Source organism: Herpailurus yagouaroundi, unplaced genomic scaffold (genome assembly GCF_014898765.1).
Source record: "Herpailurus yagouaroundi ecotype Mexico unplaced genomic scaffold, PumYag 530, whole genome shotgun sequence".
NCBI lineage: Eukaryota > Metazoa > Chordata > Mammalia > Carnivora > Felidae > Herpailurus > Herpailurus yagouaroundi.
The window spans coordinates 7,243,501-7,259,393 of record NW_024412747.1 but is presented as its reverse complement, the minus strand read 5'-3'; the positions used below and the strand labels follow the sequence as shown (position 1 = coordinate 7,259,393).

The window sequence follows — 15,893 nt, the reverse complement described above, 5'->3', positions numbered from 1 at the left end:
CACTAAGTATAGTCACAGTGTTGTGAAATCATCGCCACTATCCATTTATCCATTTCCACAACTTTTTCTTATCATTCCAAACAAAACCAATGTGCCCACTCAATACTCACTCCTATTTCCCCCCATCTCCCCACTCCCACTATTTCTACCTCTGGGTTACTGTGAATAATGCTTTGATGAAGATTGGCGTGCAAGTATCTGTTCGAGTACCTACTTCCAATTCATTTGGGCATATACTTAGGAGTGGAATTGCTGGATCATTATGGTAATGCTATGTTTGTCCCCTTCAAGGTGTCCCACAGGGACAGTGTCCCACTGTTCACATTTCTTCATCCTTTTTTCTTTCCTTGCCTCAGACTGGATAATTTCAATTGTCCTATCTTCAAGGTTGCTGAATCTTTCTTATGCCTGTTCAAATTTTGTGTTGAGCCAGAGAGGTCCAGTGAAGTTTTCATTTCAGCAAGTGTACTTTTTTTTGTCTCCAGAATTTCTATTTGGTTCTTTTTTATAATTCCTGTATCTGTATTAATGCTCTCTGCTTGGTCAGATATTGTTCTCATGCTTTCCTTTAGCTTTATAGACAGAGTCTTTAGTTTTTTGAATATATTTATAAGAGATTATTTAAATCTGCTTAAAGTTTTGCCTAATAATTTCAACGCCTTGGATTCCTTTGTTCTATTGATTGCTTTTACTCCTGTATATGGGTCATACTTTCTTGTTTTTCTAGATGTGCGTTTTTGTTGTTGTTGTCGAAAGCTGGACATCTTAACTAAAAACTAGGACAGCTCTGGGAATAAGATACTCCCTACTCCTCAGGATTGTTGGTCTGTTAGTGATTTTTCTGAACTAATTCAGAAAATCCTTTATTCTTTGTTGTGTGCAGCCACTGAGGTCTCTACTCAGCTTAATGGTCAGGTAATGATTAAAGATTTCCTTAAAAACATGGAATCAGTAACTCTCCCAGTTTTTGTGGGGGAGCTCTGTGTGTCTGTTGGAACGTGCCTTCAACACTCACCCTGGCAGCTCAAAACTCTGACCTAACCTTCACTTCCTGTTTGTACAGAGACTGAAGGGCAGCCAGAGGGGAAAGCACAGGGTCTTGCCAAGACTTTCCTGGGCATGCACACATCCCTACACATGTGCAGAGACTTCTTACAACCCCAAGAATATGTCGGGGCTCTTCAAAGCCCCTATGGCATCTCATTCCCCGGATTTATTTTTAAGCTTTATGGTTAACTTATTATTTGCCCCAAATTGTTATTCACTGCTTCAGGCAGCCAAGATATTAAAAAATTGCTTCTGATAGTTTTCAATAAATGCTCCTACTCCCACTTGCACTCTGGAATAAAACTCTTTGCATTAGGTGAACTCTGAGTCCGAAAAAAATAAAAACAGCCTTCCGTAGAACCCCAAGGCAGGTTAAATAATAATAATTACCTGCAAATGGAGCGTTAAGACCAAAATTTTTTTGCATGAGTCTCCATTACTTTCAGGATAAAATGCCAAATCAATAACTTAGCATGTAAAATCCTTTAGAATCTCATCTCTGCCGAAATCATCAGCTTCATCTGCTGAGGCTGATGATTTCTAGACTTCCCCCACCAGTGGCTACCAGGTTGCTGGTTTTTGCCTAACTATGGCTTCTGGTTTCAAGACTGTTGTGAAGCTGGGAAGGGGTGGTCGCATTAGCGCAAGTTACAGCAACATACAGGTCTCTTTTCTCACTGCGATTCCGCTATTTTTCTTGAAAAAAAAATGCCTCCTGGATTGCTACAGTCTTTGATTAAGTTCAAGCCCCCTGAAAATGGTCTTGCCCACAATCTTCACCCGTGTTTCCATTGCTTTTGTGGAGGAGAGAATTTTCAGAGGAATGAAAATTTTCACTGCTATCCAAACTAAGTTTTATTTTACTTTATTTTATTTTATTTTATTTTATTTTTATTTTATTTTATATTTTATTTTATTTTTCAAACTAAGTTTTAAAGGCAGGGACACCTGGGTGGCTCAGTTGGCTAAGTGTCTGACTTAGGCTCAGGTCATGATCTCACGGTTCGTGAGCTCAAGCCCCATGTCGGGGTCTGTGCTGAGAGCTTTGTCTCTCAGAAATGAAGAAACGTGAAAAAAAAATGCTAAAGGCAGAATAGAGGGGGGAATTGATTATGGCAGAGGTGACAGCAAGGAAAGAAGACGAAACACACAGTAGACTTACGCAGGAGAATTGCAAGCAGCTTGGTTTTACTGGAGGATTAAGTCGAGACAAGGAGCAGAAGGAAAAAGAGAGAGGTAGAAGAAGGGGCTAATAGTGAATGGCCTGGGTTCTACATTAAAAGTTCACTTTTTGTTTTTTCCCTGTTTGCTGTTTTCCCCCTAGGGCCAATGTCAAATCTCAGCGATTACAGGAACACTGGCGTAGCTGCTCAAACCCACAGTTCACTGCCACTACTATCCTTCCCCTACCACCCCAACATCGCTTACCTGCTGTCGATATTTCTATGTAATTATCTTTTTGGCATCTCCCAAATGCATTCTTATCTGATCCTCGCATTCAGTACCTATCACTGTGTGAGAAAATGCTAGGTGTTCCAAAGATCTGTATGAACTGACTGCTGGAGAGGTTATTAAGAAATGCTCCCATGTTCTTACTTTAGGTATTCCTGATGATGCAACTGTACTAGTACATGTTAGGTCAGGAAAAAAAAGGTGATATTTTGAATATTTTTAGATATTTTAAATACTAGATATTTTAGGCAAAAAGAACCTAACATACGGACTTCGGGGCTTGCATAACTGTTGGAATGTGGGAGGACTGAAGATCAAGAAAGTCCATGCTTGCTTTCAATGAATCTGGAAGTAGAGCAACCACACGAGGCCATCCCTGATGATCCCTGATGAAACAACTAGGCAAATCTCAGGAAACTTCTGGGAGCCACTGTTAAAAACTCACACTGACCATTTACCAGTGCTTACATGCCTAGCAGCTGTTACAGGAGAATAATAATGTATTTCTTGTCTTTGAAATTTCATGCAAATACCTCTCTTTGGGATGCTTGCCAACGATGGAGGTCCACATTCAGTGGTGAAGGACTTCCATCTCAGCTGCTAAGAGTGATACCAGCTGAAACTCTTCAGAGTCCTTCGAAAGTTAGAGCCCTTGGACATATCAGCTGTACTTAGACCCTCTGCTGAAGAGAACCACCTTGCTAAGGCCATGTTCCCTTCTTGAAGTGGCCTACATTCAACTGGTCAGTACAAGGATATGATGATCCAGCCCATTCCTCCCAACTCAGGACATTGCTAAAGAGCCAGCCCAGCTTTAGAAATTGCATGGAGCTTGATAAAGCCTTGTTTTGCATATCAGAACACCCAGGATGCATCACAGAGCAAATTCTCCCTCTGCCCTTTGCTGCTGCCTTTACTTTGCCTGTAGGTATTAATCCTAAGAGCCCTTCCCCCTAAACATTTTTCATGCCAATCTTTATCTCGGAGTCTGCTGGTAGGCAGAACCCAACTGGCATCTAGGTCAAGTAGTTTGAGAAAGTTAAGATGGGATTCTGGAGCTGGACCGTCCTCTGGGCAGCTTGAGGTATGGACCCCATCGCTGGTTGTAGGTGAAGCATAGATAGCCACTGGTCCAATGTAGCAGAGCAATGAATTATTAAGACTTTCTTTGGTGGTTAACTAAATGATATATCAGCAGAAGAAAATGCCTTAGCTAGTCTAGTGTTTTAAGTGTTTGAAAAATATGGAGAAAAATTGTAGTCATTGGAACAATTGAATTGGTTGGCTTTGCCTGGGTCAGTTGAAGCTTTGGGGAAAGATAATAAAAGGCCAACAGTGATTAATCAACTAAAGGCTAGGAGTGAAAGCCGGCAGCATAGAAAGAGGCTATCATTGAGGAACTGCTATGTACTCAGCACAAATATTTCATGTAACTCATGCAACCCTCACGACAACCCTGTCAAGTGCACATTTTCTCCATTTTACACATGAAGAAATGGAAGCACAGAAAGGTCCAGAAAGTTGCTCAGGATCACCCGATGATTATGCATCTACTTGAGTGCTGATTTGACCACACATTCATCACCCCAAGAAATTTTGTGCTCCATTAGAAGAGAGACTTTTCTTTTTGCTTCCAGAGGCCCTAAGCTTCCCTTCCCAACTACCCCAACTATATGCCATGAAGTCATCAATAGCCCGAGGAAAGACCCACCTACAGGGCTTCCATGGGCAGGAATCAAAGCCTCTTTCCCTCACTTTGAACAAGTAGGTGGGACCCAGACATTTGAAGGGTGAATAGTGTATGGACAGGGGCCTCTTTGTGTGACTGGCTCTTTCTGCTAACACAGCCCCCTCTCCAGAATGAACTCTAGAAGATCGCAAAGTATTGGCCAAATGGGGTTTCCAGGACAGAATGCTGATCATCACAGAATGGAGTGGAGCCCGCTCCAGACCTTTCCTCTGGGCATCAGGAACTCATTTTATCAATGGCAGCTGGAGTTGGCAACAGAAAGGCTGTGGGAACCTCGGGCCAAGGCTGAGGAGGACAGACTTCCAGGAGGACTGACCCCCACAGCCACACCGGAAGTCAGCGTCCAGGACCTCAGTGCCAACCCTCTGCCACTCAGGTCCTGCCAGACAGGGGCAGCAGGCCCAGCCACCCAGGCAGAAGAGAGGGTGGTGAGCAGGAGGGGCGTAATGCCAGATGGCAAAGCTGGACAAAGGACCAGCCGGCCGGCCGCAGCCATGTGCCAACTGTTAGCAGAGCCCGGGGACTACTGGGACAGGCAGGAAGCATGGTGGCTGCCCCGCTCCTCTGGGGGGCCCTGGGCTTACTGCCTCAGGTCTGCCCTGGTGAGCCTGGTGAGTGCCGTGCGAGAAGCGCTTATCCTGGGGTCATAGGACGTGAGTTCAAAATCAGTCACATCCTAGTCATGTGACCTTGAGCAAATACTTTACTTTTCCTGCTCTAAGCAGAGGGCTGCCATAGGGACAAACTAAGTTACATGCATGGAAAGGGTTTGTGAACAACGGACTACACATATACATCTAGAGTGTTGCTACAAGGCTATAACATGTTCATCTTGGACCTATGTTTGTAGTCCCCTTTTAAATAGGAACATTTTGGTTGCACTAAAAGGCTAAAACAACCCTGAACCAAACCAGGAGCGATCACAGGTCCATCCCTACCGCAAGTAACAGTGTCAGTCTCTGTAGAAGCAGGTGTGGCCTTGCTGTTCTTGGGATCAGCCTCTTCTCTGGTCCCTCTCTGCGAAGCTCCATTGGCTGCCCTGGCAACCCTCTCCCACAGCCCAAGGCCACGTGATCGCTGGTTCCAGTAGAAGCGCCATCTGCCTGTGTCCCTGGCTGGGGTCAGTGAGCTCCATACTTCTCCCTCCCAACAAGCTTAGCTCTATCCCACTTCCCTCCCCTCCATGCATCTCTCAAGTGCTCCCCGACAGACGCTATAGAAACAGCGAGTGTGTACTGTGTTGTAGCAAAAATAAATTTACGTGTTGATCAAAACTGGGCAGCTTGCCTGGGGAATGTTTTCAAGACACCTGGGTGTGCCACGTGTTGTTGGAACTCATTTGCTTCCACACCAGCTGTGTGATGGGGACACACGGCCTCCCCGCTCTGGGGAGAACCAAGGATAGATGCAGAATGAGCGCTGAGGTCCCCTCTGGTTATTCCTAAACCTTGTAAATGTCTAGCAGTTTGAGTCTCTTTTCCAACGAGATCCTCTAGATTTTTGTAACTCTGGAAGATTTTTATTCAACCAACTCAAGTCTGTTTCCTCTCAATAGATAGCTATGGTTTTCCCACTGTGAGCCAGATTGTGCCAGAAGCTCTGCACCAAATAAGAGTGACAAAGTGTGGCCTCCAGGGTGCTCACAGACCCCATCGGGAGGGGTTTAGGTGCACGGGCATGCCCTGGGATGTTCTAGAAGGATCCACCAGGAGGATGTATGTTTTGCCAGTAATCTTATCCCTTTCAGGATGTTATAACAAACCACCACAGACTGAGTAGCTTATAAGCAACAGAAATTTATTTTTCATGGTTCTGGAGCTGGGAAGTCCAAGATCAAGGCACCAGAGTGGTCGGGTGAGGGTCCTCTTCCAAGGTCATAGCTGGCACCTTCTCTCTGTGTCCTGACATGACACAAGGGATTTGGGGGTGGTTCTGTGGAGCCTCTTTTATAAGACACCAGTCCCACTGATAAGGGCTCCACCCCCACGACTTACGCACCTCCCAAAGGCTCCACCTCCAAATACCATCACATCAGATTTTAAGACATGAAGTCGGGGTCGGGCGAGGGGGACACGCACAGACATGCAGAGCATTCACCAAATGAAGAAGCAAATTCATTTCAAGAGGGATGGGACAGGGTTTGCCAAGACACAGCACGTGAAGGCACACAAACAACTGGGTGATGGTAGGTGCCGTGTGGGTCGGGCCTGAGGTGGAACAGGTCACAGAGGCCCCGGGAAACCTCCAAGCTAAGGGCTGTGTGGAAGAGAGAGCCAACCCTCGGCTCCAATGAATTGTCATCCTGCAAGAATCAGGCCCAGCCTGAGCTCATCTCTGATCTTTCAAAAGATGCCGGCAATTCGGATTTTGAACAAATTTTCTGATTTTTTTTTTTTTTTTGCAGAATAGGAAATATTTTCTTTTACTAGCAACGGGTAAAAATAACTTCCTGATGTTTAATCGTTGGTAATCAAATAAAATAAAAAAGAGCCAACTGTAGAGGCCAACTGTTCAGGCCAACTGTAGAGGGTGCTACGTTACCCACCCAGAGTCCCTCACCCCTCAGCTACTCTTAGGGCTGGCCAGTGCCCCCCTTCCCCGCCTGCATTTCTTCCTGTATCAGAAGTGTTTCCAGAACAGCATCCAAACCTGGCCCTGGGCACTGCGCCTGTTGAACGTGACCTGTCAGCTGAGACATCAAGCATACCAGTCTGCAGACCAGAGGTGATCCTGAGGCCACCCGTTTAAGACCTTTGAGCTAGAGTTGGGGAAGAGTGGGGTGCTAGGAGGGAGCCGCTGGGGAGGGGAGGTGCCGAGCCATGGGGCCAAAAGGGGAGAGAGGGCCTTGTTGGGGTTAGCCCGTTGTCCCTGCAGAGGAGTTCCTTCCCTGGGCACAATCGAGCCACTGTAGGATTATTTATCTACCTATCTCTCTGTCTATCTATCTATCTATCTATCTATTTAACCAAGAAGGTGATAATCAAATTAGGCTTTAGAAAGATTATGTGGGCTGCAGTGGAAGACGAAGTATAGAAGACCCACAATGTGGGGGGGAGTGGGGGGGCGCCTGGGTGGCTCAGTCGGTTAGGCGTCCAACTTCAGCTCAGGTCATGATCTCCCAGTCCGTGGGTTCGAGCCCCGCATCGGGCTCTGTGCTGGCAACTCAGAGCCTGGAGCCTGCTTCGGATTCCGTGTCTCCCTCTCTCTGTCTCTCTCTCTGTGCCCCTCCCCAACTCGCACTTTGTCTCTCTCTGTCTCTCAAAAATGAATAAATGTTTAAAAAAATTAACAAACAAGAAGATCCACAGGGGGGCATCTCTGGCTTGGGTGATTGGAATAACCTCTTAGTGGGTCTTCCTGAGTCCGCCCTCGCCCTGCTTCAGCCCATCCCTAAATTAGCAGCCAGAGAGACCCTGGTCAATGGAAGTCAGGTCTTGTGCCACAGTTTCTCACACCGGTGCCCTGCTATAGCCTAGTCCCTACGGGCCTCTCTTCCCTTTGCTCCAGGCAGGCTCCCTCCTCAGGTGCTGCACTCGCTCTTCTCACGTATCACAAGGCCTCCTCACTCCCTCCGGTCCCCATGCAAATGACACCTCCCCGGGGAGGGCTGCCCTGGCCTCACTACTTGAAATTATGCAATTGCCCACTCGTGTGCGCGCATGCTCACACACACGGTCACTCAGCACTGAACTGTGCTGCCTGATGGCGCCTGCTGGAACAAGCAAGCAGGTTCTGAAATCCGCCCTTGCTCCATGGCCAAGCCTTAGCTCGGTGTGGGCTGCATCCCTCAGAGGATGCTTTAACCAGGCACAGTGGGCAAGCTCTGTCCTCACACAAAGGAGGCACTGTGTTTTAATTTGTCTGTCTAGGAGCCAGACAGTGTGCCTCTATTAATTTGCACAAAGGGACCTCTTCCTACACTCTATCCACCTCTTTTTTATTTATCATCATCTTTCATGTTATACAGTTTATTTATCTTGTTTATAATCTATCTCCCACACCAAAATACTGGCTCTGTGAATTTCAGTCAATGCTATTTCCCGAGGGGAAGGAGGGAAGGAAGGAAAGAAGGAAGGAAAGAAGGAAGAAAGGAGGGAGGAAGGAAGGTGGGAGGGAGGGATGGAAGGAGGGAGACAAATTAGAGGCAGAGAAATCCATTTGCAGTCTATTTTAATAATTAATAAGAGAATAATGGGAACTAAGGTGGAGGCAGTTAAGTCAGAAAGGGCTGCAGTTGTTCTGAATAGAATGTTCATTTCTTTTCGCCCTCTCCAGCCAATTCTATCAACCAACAGATCCCTGGAAACACCTTGCTTTCCTTATTTCAAGTACTGCAACCCCAAATTCCTATACTCCAGAGCTGGAAGCGGCTTCTCGGTGAAGTTCATGCCCGTCATTTCTGCCTCCTGGTTCTGGGTTGGCTTTTTCATATGAAAAGCCATTTCTGACATCCCTCCCTCCATTTCTTTCATGTGAATTTCCATTTAAGTCTGGCGGATTTTCTAATAGGTTGAATTTCTTATTGAGTCCTTTGCCTCAGGGCCATACCCACGGTACTGGCTCCGGGGTCCAGGAACAGAGAGGCTCCTTTCGCAGCCTGCATTCCGGAGCTACTGAGGAACATGCCCCCTGGCCAGGGCTGCCCTCCAGTCCTGTGTGGCCGCAGTCTGTGACCTCCCCAGGGAAAGGAAGGGAACTCCTGGCGGGAACATCCTTCCGGGTTCTGCTCCCCGCCCAGTGGAAACACTTGCAATCTGAGCGCGGTGGTTGATGTGATAAAGTTCACAGATGAAAAGCTAATCAGAATTTGTCTTTTAAATGAAAGCCCCTTTCTGAAATGAGGCACAGCAGGTGGGAAGAAGCCACTCTTCTTTCCTGAGCCGTCACACATCTGAGATCAGAAGCACGGTTTTGTGGTTTTTTGTTTTTCTTTTTAGTTTTATTTATTTATTTTGAGAGAGGGTGAGAGCAGAAGCGGAGGCGGAATAAGAAAGGGAGAAAGAGAATCTGAAGCAGGCTCCATGCTGTCAGCGCAGAGCCCCACTCAGGCCTCGAACCCACAAACCGCGAGATCATGACGTGAGCTGAAACCAAGAATCTGACGCTCAACTGACTGAGCCACGCAGACGCCCCCGGTTTTGTGTTTTTTTGTTTTTGTTTTTTGTTTTTAATTCAGGTTTAGTTAACAGACCGTGAAGTCAGTTTTGTGTCCTGAGCAGCCACAGGAGCGAGGGTCACTGCCATCTCTGCCTGAAAATCCAAATGTCAGAAAGGAAATCATTGTCCATGAGAGCTAAACACAGCCCCACCCTCTTCCACGTATTTGAATATGATGTGGGAAACAGGCAGAAGGAAATGGTGGACAGAATGAAATTTCCTTAGAAGCTGCAGCCCTTTGACAAATACTTGAGGCAGGCAGAGGAAAATGTTTGTCCGGTTACTCCTTACTGTCTTAATGCGAAGGATTTGCTAGCTTGGCAATAGCTGGGCCTCCAGGATCCTGTGAGTATTCTTTAGCATATGAAAGTCTCATTGGAAACTTCCCCTTGACCTTCCTTCCCCAACTCCCAAGTATATAACCAGTGTCTCTTTATGGTTCCGGGTTCTGCCCACGGGTTCTGTCCCCGTGCTTTAATAAAATCACCTTTTTGCACCAAAGATGTCTTCAAGAATCCTTTCTTGGAGAAAGACCCACAAACCCCCTTTCACCCCAAAACCTCATCAGAATATATAAATATTTTTATATTAAAAAAAAAATATATATATATGCATATATTTTTTTCAAATTTGTCATCTTACTCCCTGGTATAAATTTTTAACATAAAGGATCCAACTTGATGGCTGTGAATGTCTCTTCTTTTTCAAGGTGGGATGTGGTCACCTGGGTTGGAGGACTCCGTGGGTAAATTTCTTAATTCAAAACCGGGGGTGAAGGCAGCTGTCCGGGCAAACCCAGATTAATATATTAAAAAGAAATAAACCGGCAGGAAAGCCGGCAAGAGCATAATAAAAAAAAAAAAGGCCAGCCAGATGTCGGAGGCCAGATACTTCCCTGGCATGCTTTTGGCTGCCGTGATCTTACTTGCCTCTTCCTTCCATCAGCCAACTGTCCATGCAGCACAACCAATAGTGCCCCACCCCCACCAGGACTCCTCCCTCCCGCCCCCTGCCCCATGCAGCCAATAGAACATTTCCAAGTACCCAGCAGCTAGCCAGGCATAAAAGGAGGCCAGCACCAGGGCTCCGGGCTCAGCCTTCTTCCTGGGCGCTGAGTATTTGCTGTAACAAAAACTGAAACGTGTGGTGTCTAAATGGGGTGTCTTTCGACGGGATGGGGGCTTCCGAATGTGGGGTGATGATAGGGTGGAAGGCGGTGGCGGTGGCGTGGGAGGTGAAAGAATTCACCCGAGGCGGAATGAAGGCCATAGAAGTGTATTGAAAATAAGGCAAGGGGGCGGAGGGGCGTGACAGCAGAGAAGAGGCTGTCTGGCCGGAGGTAGTGGGGAGGGGGCTGGTTTTAAAGGGGGAAGATGAGGAGGCGTGATGAAGTATGGGATTCTCCCCTTTTTTATAACCGTATTTGTAAATATCCCCTTGGTCAGTTAGGGCCTATGGATATTTTGGGGTGGGTCACCTGATGGGCCTGTGTTCAGCCAGGTGGTCATGTGGCCCTGTCTCCATTCAAGCCTGTCTGCCTAAAAGTAGCCTCGGTGCCCTGCGTTTGCTGTGTCACCGGTGGAGAGCTAGATCAGGATGATTTCCTAAGCTTTCCTGGTACCCCAGGAGAATTTGGTCTGGTTTTTTAAATCTCAGCCTTCAAATTCCTGGCCAGCTTCCAGAAAGGTTGCATCGTAGAACTTGCCTTTTTCTCTCCTCCTTATGAGCATACACCACAGGATTTTCATGAGTTAAGGAAATGGCCCTTAATGAGTCTTCATTCAAAGGAGACAGTACCTGAACTCAGCTGAAGCCCTTTCGTGGGGCTCCAGCCACATTGGGGGAGGAGTGTTTCTCCGTAGTCTGGTGCGTGGCTCTTCAGGCTGAAACGCTTGTCGTCTGATACAGATTAAATACGGGACTAATTGGCACTCCTAAACTAACTCAGTTTTGGATGAGTTTGCTTCTGATTTTTTTTTTTTTTTAAGCATCTCAAAAGCCTCTTCTATAAATGATTCTCGAGAACCCTCACAGAGAGAAATTAGTCTCTTAACTATAATAGGGGTGGGCTCCAGTCCAGGTTTATAACCATTCTGTGTCTTTTAGAACGTTTCAGTGTCTCCCAATATTGAAAACTAAAGTCTAAGTTCAGTTTAATTTCATCTAATTCCTTTTCAGCGCAGCATCCTGGAAACAACCAAGAAAAAGACAATAAAGGAGGAAATCAATTCCTTTGCCTATGTCAAAACAACAGACTTAAAAATAATTTTAGACACGTGCAAATGGGATAATTAAAATATTTCTCAAAATCCATGTGAAAATTCTAACACATTATCAGCTTGAAATTTTATAACTTGCTCAGAGGGGATAAACTTCCTCTTCCTTTTCCTTCCTTCCTTCCTTCCTTCCTTTTCATTTATTTTCTTTCTTTCTTTCTTTCTTTCTTTCTTTCTTTCTACAAAAACAATAATAATTATTATAGGGTCTCAAATGTACACCAAACACTAGGCTGGACTTTTTAGAGGCACTAACTTAATTAGTCTTCATAAAGCCCTTTCAAAGTAGATGTTGTTCTACCCATTTTACAGACGTGGAAACTGAGCCTCAGACATGGTAGCTCATTGGGTCAATAGATGGTAAGTAGACTTGAAACTGGGGCTGCCCACCTCCAAAGTGCATTCCCTTCCTGTTAGCCCAGCTGTCTCTTTAACCAAATCTAACAGCAGTGGCAACAAGAATAATAACTCAAGATCAAATATTTGGAAGCACAACTGTCTACATATGTCTTATACACTTAAGCTCTTTATCCACAGGTTTTTGAGTGTATGCATCAGCACTATCTGGAAGTTTTCTGTGATGATGTACCTTGGTGCTACCCAGTCATACAGTCAAGGGCCACATGTGACTCTTGAGCCCTGGAAAATTAGCTTGTGTGACTGAGAATCTCAATTCTTAATTTTATTTAATTTGAATTAATTTTAATTTCAATCTGTTAAAAAAGAACCCACAAGCTCAACCTGGTATCGTTTAGGCCAAGTCACCAAAATTAATACCTAATGTCATTACAGTATGTCTTAATTGGTCGGTCAGTCAGGAAATTTCTGCTCTGGTCTTTACAATGAGGTAATAGGTCTCCTGGGCCTTTTCCACCCCTCCCACCCCCAAAGGGAAGATAAGGTAATCTGTAGGATAAGATCCCCTGCTCTTTCCTTTAAGGGCATGTGACCTAGCCTGAAATAATCCTTTTCTTTTCCTAGGAACTTCCTTAGCCCACCTCCATTTTGTAAGCCTTCTATTTTGTAAGACTCCTCCTCTGAGCTCCCCTCTACTAGCTAGATGGAATGCTGTCCATTCATGGATCACTTAATAAAGCCAAATAGATCTTCAAATTTCAGTTGAATTTTTCTTCTTTATTTATTTTTCTCTTAATTTTTTTCCTGATGTTTATTTTTGAGAAAGAGAGAGACAGAGTGTAAGCGGGGGAGGGGCAGAGAGAGAGGGAGACACAGAATCTGAAGCAGGCTCCAGGCTCCTTGTTGGCTCAGGGCAGCCCCTACTGCTCAAGGGGTAGTTTTGATTCCCATCAGGGCTTGCTTGCCTGCTGGGTCTTTCTCCTGAGTCTTAACTCAGGAGAAGATGGAAATTAGAATTCAGCCTATGAGAAAATTAGAGGTCAAAATGGCAGTGGTTGAAATCCTCCTTCAAGGCTACCATACCAGGCAGCACACGTTTCTTACGTATTTGTAATTGCAATGCTTACAGACATGTAGTAAAGGAGAAAATTTTAATGTGAACATAATATCAATGTTGATTTTTTTCCTTATTAACATTAAGGAAGTTTCTGGAAAATAAGAAACAGGTGGCTTGCCTGTGGTCATGTATACTGTGGACTGAGAGTTGCTTTTCTTCTTGAGTTCCTATATGTCGTTGCCACCCAGATGGATGTGGGACACCATTTTAATTCTCCTGTCTACATTGATCTCTCCATTCTACAATTCCCATGTCTACAAGGGCACATCTTACCGGACACATAGGGAAACATTTATTGGGGCAAATTTAAATATGGCAAAGGAAAGTTTTTTTTTCTGTTTCCAATTTTGCTTTTTACACACACACACACACATATGTATGCATACATGCATATATATATGGACTGCTCTCGTGAAAGAACATTCTTCCATTCTGAACATACAATCCAGATTGTGGCCAATTATACCTTAGTTCTTCTTAAAACAAAACCTCTCAGAGATAATGGCTTCTGTGGTGCTGTTTATTCTGCACCATATAATAGTATATAGAAGTTTGACCTCCAAAATGTTACCAGAGAAACTCTGACCCACATTCACTCAGGCACATTATGGCTCCCCTCTATAGGGGAGGTGATTTCTGCCCCAGTTGCAGTTGGGGAGACCCAGATTGAGGTAGAAGCCTGAGTTCTGTTCTGAGGAAGGCAAGGAGAGGACAGAGATGTAAAAGCAAAAGGCCACAGTGCAGCTCTCATTGATGTCTTCTATGTAGAAGAGGGATTGAAACTAGGTTAACTGGGATTGGTTGGGTTATTATGCAAATGAAGGGTCAAAACTTGCCAAATCACCTTGGCTCCTTTGGAAGTGCAGAATGCCAGTCATTCAGGTGTCTGCATCAGGAGGGAGTTCAGTCCAGGCTGAGGGCTCACAGCTGGCAAAAATCATGGTTCCTCCAATAAGGATGTGCATGAGTTCCACCTCCCTTATGGCCTCCCATCCCTATTTCAAAGAGATTCTCTTAGCTAGGCCTGTGGGCTCCATTTTGAAATCTCCTTTCATACCTGCTAATAATGTCTCATAGCTGTTCCTTCCAAAGAATGGCCCTTGGACCAATGGGAACCCCCAGCCTAGGAGGTTGATTATGCCCTCATCCAATGACTTCACCCCCATCTGTTGGTGATGATAGATTGACGGAGGAGCAGGGCACAGAAGGCCAACCCTTTGCTCAATGTGGGACCAATTTCATGGTACAGTTCCTGCTCCAGACCTCCCTATGGGATCAGGCTGGGGATAGAGCACAGCCACCACAAACCACAGGCATCTGAATCCCTGTCTCAGTTCGGCCACTAAGGAACTTCGCCTAAGACACCATCTCAAGGGCCTGAATTATTTGAAAACCAGGAAGTTATACGCCAACATCTAGACTAACATGCGCCTCCTCAGAAAAGTCTAGGAGGCATTTTCACTAGTGAGCTTTGAGAGACAATAAACCTTTTTTTTTTTTTTCTTTTCTGAGCATAACTTCTATCCAAGATATTCCAAGGCAAAAAGAGTTATGCCATATCGCCACAGCCTAGATTTGGAACGCAAACTGAACTACAAAATAGAGGCTGTCACCTCTGCCAAGTTCATCAGTCCAAATGGCAATGGCTACAATGCGATTTAGAAAGGTAGATTTTTCAGAAGGTGATTATTTCAGATTTCAATGGAGTAGACAAAGAGAAAGAGCATAAGGAAGTGAAAAGATAAGGTGATTTCAACACAGAAGGTGATGATAACCATGTCTGATTTCTTAAGCATGCATATGAACATACAAATAAGAGATGATAGATTAGTCACAAGAAAAGTACCGTGTATTCTGCATCATGTCCTTTATTGGCCCTAGTCCTGCTGAATGGTAAACAAGAACAACAAAAGCTCTCATTTAGAATATACAATGACTTGGTAGAAAACAAAGCCTTCATTCGTAATGGAAATAAAACCAGGATACTCTTATTTGCTGTTTAGTTTTATTCTACCCCTCTAGGCAAATTTAGAAGGAAGCCAAATAAAATCAAAATTCTTCATTGTGATTGTGAAGCAGCAGGGAATTTGGATGACTTGAAATGCTGAAGTCAGTGATCTGGGACTGCCTGACTCAGCCCTCTCCCCCCTGGGGCAAGACACCCGCAGAGGGACCACCTGTGTTCCTGGACCTGGCTGTTTTCTCTGAGCTCCCGTCTTTCTGACTACCATATTTTGTGTGTGTGTGTGTGTGTTTTTTCTATAACCATATTTTGGTCCTGTTCAACTTTTTATTCCCTCAAAGATATATGATCATTGTAAGACCTTCAGACAAAGCAAAGTTCCCTACCACTTAGGTAGCATCTCTGAACAAGGGGGGCAGAGAATTTACTTGCCTTGCAGTGAGGATAACGCGTGCGTATGGAATCGAGGACACTGCCCACAACGTTAAGAGAGGCTTCTCTTCCTCCTGCTCTTAAATATTTTTTTTTACATCAGTGTTCAGCAAACCTTTTCTTTAAATAGAGAGTAAGTAAATAGGCTTTGTGGGTCACATGGTCTCTACCACAACTACTCAATCTTGCTGTTGTAGTGCTAAAAGGGCTATCAACGCCAAGTAGATGGATGGGTGTGGCTGTGTTCTAATAACACTTTATTCACAAAAACAAACCCCGTTTGTTGGGGCCTTAGTTTGCCCAACTGTTTTCTTCTTCCTCATCTGAAATGACTCCAGAGTA

At 45.0% G+C, this 15,893-nt stretch overlaps 1 long non-coding RNA gene across 1 annotated transcript; it reads right to left on the bottom strand.

Annotated features, from left to right (window-relative positions):
• Positions 1-10,665: 10,665 nt before the first annotated feature.
• Positions 10,666-14,187, bottom strand: LOC121023229 (uncharacterized). Its single transcript, XR_005787310.1, has 2 exons — positions 14,001-14,187; positions 10,666-11,593 (listed from the first exon to the last, which is right to left on the bottom strand). It is a non-coding gene; the product is annotated as an uncharacterized LOC121023229 (long non-coding RNA).
• Positions 14,188-15,893: the final 1,706 nt, after the last annotated feature.